An 8,894-nucleotide genomic window follows, 5' to 3' on the forward strand; every position below is an offset into this window, starting at 1 on the left:
TACCCATGCTGCTTGCCTGTCATCCTTTCAGCATGTATGACAGGAGGAGGAGGAGGAGGAGGATGATCCTGAAAGTGATCTTCCTAGTGAGGACAGCCATGTGTTGCGTACAGGTACCCTGGCACACATGGCTGACTTCATATTAGGATGCCTTCCTCGAGACCCTCGCGTTACACGCATTCTGGCCACTACGGATTACTGGGTGTACACACTGCTCGACCCACGGTATAAGGAGAACCTTTCCACTCTCATACCCGAAGAGGAAAGGGGTTCGAGAGTGATGCTATACCACAGGACCCTGGCGGACAAACTGATGGTAACATTCCCATCCGACAGCGCTAGTAGCAGAAGGTGCAGTTCCAAGGGCCAGGTAGCAGGGGAGGCGCAGAGATCAGGCAGCATGTACAGCGCAGGCAGGGGAACATTCTCCAAGGCCTTTGCCAGCTTTATGGCTCCCCAGCAAGACTGTGTCACCGGTCCCCAGTCAAGGCTGAGTTGGCGGGAGCACTGTAAAAGGATGGTGAGGGAGTACGTAGCCAATCGCACGACCGTCCTCGGTGACGTCTCTGCCCCCTACAACTACTGGGTGTCGAAGCTGGACACGTGGCCTGAACTCGCGCTGTATGTCCTGGAGGTGCTTCCTTGTCCTGCGGCTAGTTCTTGTCAGAGAGGGTGTTTAGTGCGGCTGGGGGAATCATCACGCATAAGCGTACCCGCCTGTCAACCGACAGTGCCGACAGGCTTACACTCATCAAGATGAACAAAGTCTGGATTTCCCCAGACTCCTCTTCTCCACCAGCGGACAGCAGCGATACCTAAGCAATACGTAGGCTGCACCTGCGGATGGAAGCATCGTTCTCTATCACCATCAAAAACAGGGACCTTTTTGCTTCATCAATCTGTGTATTCTATTCATCCTCCTCCTCCTGCTCCTCCTCCTGAACCCTCACGTAATCACGCCGAACGGGCAATTTTTCTTAGGCCCACAAGGCTCAGTCATATAATTTTTGTAAACAATTTTTATATGTTTCAATGCTCATTAAAGCGTTGAAACTTTCACCTGAACCAATTTTTATTTTAACTGGGTTGCCTCCAGGCCTAGTTACCAATTAAGCCACATTAACCAAAGCGATTAATGGGTTTCACCTGCCCTCTTGGTTGGGCATGGGCAATTTTTCTGAGGTACATTAGTACTGTTGGTACACCAATTTTTTGGGGCCCTCGCCTACAGTGTAATCCAATTAATTTTTTGCCCACCTGCATTAAAGCTGACGTTACATCAGCTGTGATGGGCAATGCAATGGGATATATTTATGTACCGCCGGTGGCTTCCTGGCACCCACCCATGCTGTGGGTCCACAGGGAGTTGTAACTGCATGTGTCCACTTCTAAAGAACCCCAGTCTGACTGGGGCATGCAGTGTGGGCCGAAACCCACCTGCATCTAATCGGACGTTACCTCAGCTGTGATGGGCACTGCAATGGGATACATTTATGTACAGCCGGTGGGTTCCAGGGAGCCACCCATGCTGTGGGTGCACACGGAATTCCCATTGCGGAGTTGTACCTGCTTGTGACTATTTATAAAAAAACGCAGTCTGACTGGGGCATGCAGACACCTTGACAGAATGAATAGTGTGTGGCACATAGGTTCCCCATTGCTATGCCCACGTGTGCAGCTCCTGATGGCTGTGGCACAGGATTATATTTCTCATGGCTTCTGTACAGCATTGTGGGCTATCGCCCTGCTCCTTTTAAAGAGGGTCGCTGCCTAGCCGTGCCAACCCTCTGCAGTATGTGCCTGCGGTTCCTCCTCATGGCAGACGCACTTATAAATAGACATGAGGGTGGTGTGGCATGAGTGCAGCTGAAGGCTGCGCAGGGACACTTTGGTGTGTGCTGTGGACACTGGGTCGTGGGGGGGGGGGGGGTTGGGCAGCATGTAACCCAGGATAAGTCGCAGCGGAGTGTCATGCAGGCAGTGATTGTGCTTTGTTGGAGGTAGTGTGGTGCTTAGCTAAGGTATGCCTTGCTAATGAGTGTTTTTCAGAAGTAAAAGTTGTTGGGGGGGGGGGCACTCTTGCCGGTATTGTGGCTTAATAGTGGGACCTGGGAACTTGAGATGCAGCCCAACATGTAGCCCCTCGCCTGCCCTATCCGTTGCTGTGTCGTTCCCATCACTTTCTTGAATTGCCCCGATTTTCACAAATGGAAACCTTAGCGAGCATCGGCGATATACAAAAATGCTCGGGTCGCCCATTGACTTCAATGGGGTTCGTTACTCGAAACGAACCCTCGAGCATCGCGATAATTTCATCCCGAGTAACGAGCACCCGAGCATTTGGGTGCTCGATCATCTCTATTCATTTTCTTATCCAAATCATGGAATTGCTGCATAGTGGAGAAAGAATCCTGAATGGTTTTAATCTCCACTCGAATTGTGCCCAAGGTTTCCTGCTCAGCTTGTACAATCAGTGCCATTAATCTTAGTGAGCATTCAGGCAAGATGCTGTGTCATCGTTCAGAAAGTAGTGAAAAGTAAATAGTGGTAGGTAACTTGCATATCCTGAGTCCCCGAAGAATCATTTTCTCATTGATATAGTTTTTTAAAGTTGGTCAGTCCCACGAAGTTCGGATTTCCTTGGTTAGTAATTTATCAAGTTGTGACATTAAAAGGTTAAGTTCCAATGTGTCTTGTGAACTAGCAGCAGGTTCTTTAAAAATGTTGGCCAATTGTTCAGGATTCGCTTGGAGATTTTCCACTGACCGCTAACTGACCATTTCAGGTGCTGGGACAGAGCTGGATCCAACATTGTTAAAGGGGTTGTCCTGTGATAGCAAGTGGTGTTAAGCACTTCTGTATGGCCATATTAATGCACTTTGTAATATACATCGTGCATTAAATATTGGCCATACAGAAGTTATACACTTACCCCTCCGGTGCTGGCGTCCCCGTCTCCATGGCACCGACTAAAGCTGCCTTCTCCCTGGATTAGACGCGCTTGCGCTGTCTGCCCTCTTCTGTCCGGCTCCGGCGTGCTCGCGCTGCAGAGGTCTTCTGCGCATGCGTCTAATCCGGGGAGACGGGGACGCCAGCATCGGAGGGGTAAGTGTATAACTTCTGTATGGCCAATATTTAATGCACAATGTATATTACAAAGTGCATTAATATGGCCATACAGAAGTGCTTAACACCACTTGCTATCACGGGACAACCCCTTTAACTTCATGAGGCATTTCAAGCAGAGAGCATGGGGAAAAACCCACAGGAGAAATGCAAACCAGAAACCGGCTCCTTTGCAGATGCTCCCACGCAAGGACTGGCTGGAAAATGAACTCACTACCACGGTTGTTGTATGTCCTGCAGACGGTACCCATAAAACTTACGGGGGTATTCTTTTCACAAATCAGGAAATCAACGATGAGGATTATCTGGGAAGACACAAGACGTAATTGGAGACAAAAAAACTTCCTCAACGCTCAATCAGAAAAAAAGATGTTCAGATCTTTCAAAATGATAGTTTCCAAAACCTTTAATGCAACACATTTCATTGCTATCTGCGACTTTTTCAAGCATAATACAAAAACATTACTACTCGCAAACTTATATACAATTGCTTCTGTTACATGTTTTCACCTGCTGGCGTTCCCCTTGTCTGACCATTAAAGGGGTTGTCCCGTGCCGAAACGGGGGTTTTTTTTTTCAATAGCCCCCCCCCGGTCGGCGCGAGACAAACCCGATGCAGGGGTTTAAAAAAAAAAAAAAACAACTGATAGTACTTACCCGAATCCCCACGCTCCGGTGACTTCTTACTTACCTTGCGAAGATGGCCGCCGGGATCTTCACCCTCGGTGGACCGCAGGTCTTCTGTGCGTTCCATTGCCGATTCCAGCCTCCTGATTGGCTGGAATCGGCACATGTGACGGGGCGGAGCTACGAGGAGCAGCTCTCTGGCACGAGCGGCCCCATTCAGAAGGGAGAAGACCGGACTGCGCAAGCTCGTCTAATCGGGCGATTAGACGCTGAAAATTAGACGGCACCATGGAGACGAGGACGCTAGCAACTGAACAGGTAAGTGAATAACTTCTGATAACTTCTGTATGGCTCATAATTAATGCACAATGTACATTACAAAGTGCATTAATATGGCCATACAGAAGTGTATACCCCAACTTTGTTTCACGGGACAACCCCTTTAACCCCTTCCCGCTCCAGGACGTACCGGTACGTCCTGGGAGCCTGGTACTTCCCGCAACAGGACGTACCGGTACGTCCTGGGGATAGCGCGGGATCACATATGATCCCGCGATATCCCGCAGCGGGAGCCGGCTGTCAGTCACAGCCAGCGTCCTGCTGCAACAGCGGGGGGGCATCGGAGATGCGCCCCCCGCTGTTAACCCCTCCCCTGCCGCGATCTAAGTAGATCGCGGCAGGGAAAGAGTTCACAGAGGGATCGCGCTCCCTCTGTGTCTCCGGCCGGCTATCGCGATGTCATCGCGAGAGCCTGGCCTGTCACCATGGCAACAGGACACCAGACACTTGCGTCCTGTATTGCCTGTGCCTATAATCGCTGTACAAGCGATAAGGCATGGGAGAGCAGTAGCTCTGCCATGCCTTATGACAGCGATCATAGGCATACTGCTGCAAGTCCCTCAGAGGGACTCAAATAGTGTAAAAAAAAGAAAAGAAAAGTGTAAAAAAAAGAAATCCCTTTTTTATGCTTTTTCTAATATTAGCATAAAAAAAGGGAAAAAAATGAAAACCCCACATATTGGGAATTGACGCGTCCGTAACGACGTGTACAAAAAGTTGAACATGCTTTTTATTTTGTACGACAAAAAGCGTAAAAAAAACGCTAAAAAAACAGAGGCAAAATGCTCATTTTTAGCATTTTGCCTCACAACAAATGCAATAAAAGTGATCAAAAAAGCCGTACATTCCCCAAAATAGTACCAATAAAAACTGCAGCTCGTCTCACAAAAAATAAGCCCTCTGTACATAGAAAAATAAAAAAGTTAACGGACTTTGAATGCAGCTATAGAGAAAAAAAAAAGATTTCCGAAAAAAGGGGGTTTTTATTGCAAAAAAGTGTAAAAACCTAAAAAAAATATAACAATTTTGGTATCGTTGTTATCGTACCGACCCGAAGAAAAACTTTAGTGTGTCATTTATGCTGCATGAATAACGCTGTAAAAAAAAGAAAAAGAAATCTATGGCAGAATTGATGCGTTTTCTCTCCCTGTTATCATAAAAAAAAAAAAAAAAATTACGATATTGTCTATGTACCCAAAAGTGGCACCGATAAAAACTACAGATCGCCACGCAAAAAACAAGCCCTTATATGGCCACGTCCACGGAAAAATAAAAAAGTTATGGCTTTTGAAAAATGGAGATGGAAAAATACCAAAAAATTGCTTGGTCCTCAATGCCAAAATAGGCCGTGTCATTAAGGGGTTAAAGGTTTTGGAAACAGTCATTTTAAAAGATCCAAACTTTTTTTTTTTTTATTGAGCACTGAGGAAGTTTTTTCGTCATTTTGGAGTTATTCACTGTGTGCCTGGTTCCTAGAAATTGGGCATAATCATTCAGCAGCTCTCCTGCAGCCACAGGATATAGAAAGAAGATTGTGGGAGGATCTATATATATATTTTACATGCCTAACGGGATGTGGAGGTGCTGGCGGTGTTTCCCAGAATGGAAGCCCGCTGGACACCGCGTAAGTCCCGCTGTCCTTTTTTTACTGGTGTTCTTTGATATTCACCATATATGTTGTGGATCGCTGTCCTAATTGTACCCCAAGATGTAATTGGAGAGCCCTTAGTAGCTCCAAGAAGGTGGGAGGTATGGGTTTACCAGACATTGCCTTGTACTATAAAGCTTCCCTGACTAAATCTGTTTTGGATCTCCTGCATGGCAGGGCTTACAAGCTATGGGTTGAGTCCAAGCAGGATTCAGTCACTAATAGAACACTCTGTCTCATATGGTTACCAGGTAGAGAAGGACACAGAAATCTGGGATTATCACCCTTTCTTGATTACCTAATCGGGACTTGGATTGGGCAGGCTGCTAAATCGGGTTTGATCTCCAAGCCGCGTCTGCTTACCCCATTGGTGGGCAACTCAGGGATCATGTTTTTTTCTTGAGGTTTTTCCCTGATGGCCAGAATAGTAGACCCAGTCCCTAGTTACGGATTCAGGCATTAAGTCATTGCAGGAAATATTGGAGGGGGGGGGGGGCAACCGCTGCTTGATTTTAGTACCCACAACTCTGTCATTACAGTAGGCGCCTTGGTGGCACTCAGCTCTCAGGGCATTACATAACCTCCTTTGAGAGCCCTTGTCTCTCGAGCCCAGAGAAATTTTCTAAGTCTTTGCACGATATTTACTACTTATGGAAAGTGACACCCAAGAGGAAGGTCAGATGTTAGAACAGCGCTGGGAGTGGGAGCTGGGTGATGAACCCTCGAAAGGAGTCATGGAGGAAGTCCTACATGTTGACGCATAAAATTAATGTGTCCAGTAGGATGCAGGAACTTAACTATAAAATCCTGACAAGGTGGTACAAAACACTGGTTGGAATAGCCAGAATCTACCCCCAGTATCCGGATACATGTTGGAGATGCCTCCATGGGAAAGAGACCTTACTATACCTTTTGGTGGTCATGTCAGTTTATGCAGTCCCTGGAGGTTGGGGCTCTGTATGTCGCAGTATGTAAAAACCCAGTCAATATCACCCCTGAGATTGCCCTGCTGTCAATAATTCCAGGCTCACTGGCGCAAATCAAGAGGTCCCCACTGAGATTTTTCATACTAGCTGTAAGGCAAATCATTCCTAGGAAATGGAGGTCCACTGTCGCCCCATCGAGACTGATGTGGCTGGAATCCCTAGATAACAAGATATTTGGAAGAGCTTTGTGCAAGAGACGAGTTGAGATATGCAAAATTTTATGCAACTTGGGCCGTCTTAATCCAGTTCCACACCTCTACCGGACTGAACACATGGCTCGCTAGTGGGATTGTTCCCCACTAATTGATGTGTGGGTATGTGATTTACCTTCTTCACTGGACACGACCCATCATGTCTAAATCCAAGTGTAAACCGGTAACCCACCCTGACAATCTCAGATCCCATTCCCCTTGCCCCCTCTCTCCACCTTTGTTTACTTCGTTGTTCACTTTTTCCTATTTCCTAATATCTAATTCTTTGCTTTCTCTCATTTTTCTCCTGCTTGGGAGGTTATTGTTTGATCATTTGTTTAGATAATGTTGAAAGGCTGCATAGTTATAGTATTTTTGACGATTGCATACTGGGAATGGTCTGTGTCATAGTAATTTTTCTTGTAATAACTTTATGTAATTTCAGAAGCAAAGAAACATAAAACCTGCTGAAATATCGGAAAAAAAACTGATATCCCTCAGCAGATTAAAAGCTTACGTATATGATGGTCCCAGCCCAGAGCTCGATCCCAACGGGTGGAGGACAAGACCCTGTAGTCCATGTAACACACACCTTAACATCTTAGCCTTCTTACAAGAGAAAAGCATCCATTACTACTGGATTCTAGAAGACAAAACACCGACTCACTCATCATCTTTACAAGGCAGCAAGTCACCTGCTCAACGGGTCACAGCTGAGCGGAGCCGAACAAACGCTGCTTGCAATGCGCCAGAGATATAGAATCACCTGCCAAATCCTAACACCCCTGTATGAGCAGGACCAAAGAAAGGTCTTCATGGTTCAGATTCATTATCCACAATCAGGGTGTTAATCATCACATAGAATATGCATAGTGTGAGTTATTATAGAACCGCTACTGCACGCACATAGCAGAGGAAGACGTAGAATACAAGGGGAGGTGGGGGTAATATTCTTTTACACAGGGGGCAGTATTATAGTAGTTATATTCTTGTACACAGCGGGGCAGTATTGTAGTAGCTATATTCTTGTACATAGGAGCAGTATTATAGTAGTTATATTCTTGTATGTTGGGGGGCAGTATTATAGTAGTTGTATTCTTGTACATAGGGGGGCAGTATTATAGTAGTTATATTCTTGTACATAGGGGCAGTATTATAGTAGTTATATTTTTTTACATAGGAGCAGTATTATAGTAGTTATATTCTTGTACATAAGGGGCAGTATTATAGTAGCTATATTCTAGTACATAGGGAGCAGATTATAGTTATTATATTCTTGTACATAGGGGGCAGTATTATAGTACTTATATTCTTGTATATAGAGGACGCTATCATAGTAGTTATATTCTTGTACATAGGGGGCAGTATTATAGTAGTTAAATTCTTGTACCTAGGGCAGTATTATAGTAGTTATATTCTGGAACATGGTGGGCAGTATTATAGTAGTTATATTCTGGTACATGGTGGGCAGTATTATAGTAGTTATATTCTTGCACATAGGAGCAGTATTATAGTAGTTATATTCTTGTACATAGAGGCAGTATTATAGTAGTTATATACTTGTACATAGGGGGCAGTATTATAGTAGCTATATTCTTGTACATAGGAGCAGTATTATAGTAGTTATATTCTTTTACATAGAGGAAAGTATTATATTAGTTATATTCTTTTACGTAGGAGCAGTATTATAGTAGTTATATTCTTGTACATAGGGGGCAGTATTATACTAGTTATATTCTTGTACATAGGAGGCAATATTATAGTAGTTATATTCTTGTACATAGGAGCAATATTATATTAGTTATATTCTTGTATATAGGAGCAGTATTATAGTAGTAAAATTTTTGTACATAAGAGAAGTATTATAGTAGTTATGTTCTTGCATATAGGAGCAGTATTATAGCAATTATATTCCTGTACATAGGGGCAGTACTATAGTAGTTATATTCTTATATATAGGAGCAGTATTATAGTAGT

This window comes from Eleutherodactylus coqui, chromosome 6, assembly GCF_035609145.1.
Source record: "Eleutherodactylus coqui strain aEleCoq1 chromosome 6, aEleCoq1.hap1, whole genome shotgun sequence".
NCBI lineage: Eukaryota > Metazoa > Chordata > Amphibia > Anura > Eleutherodactylidae > Eleutherodactylus > Eleutherodactylus coqui.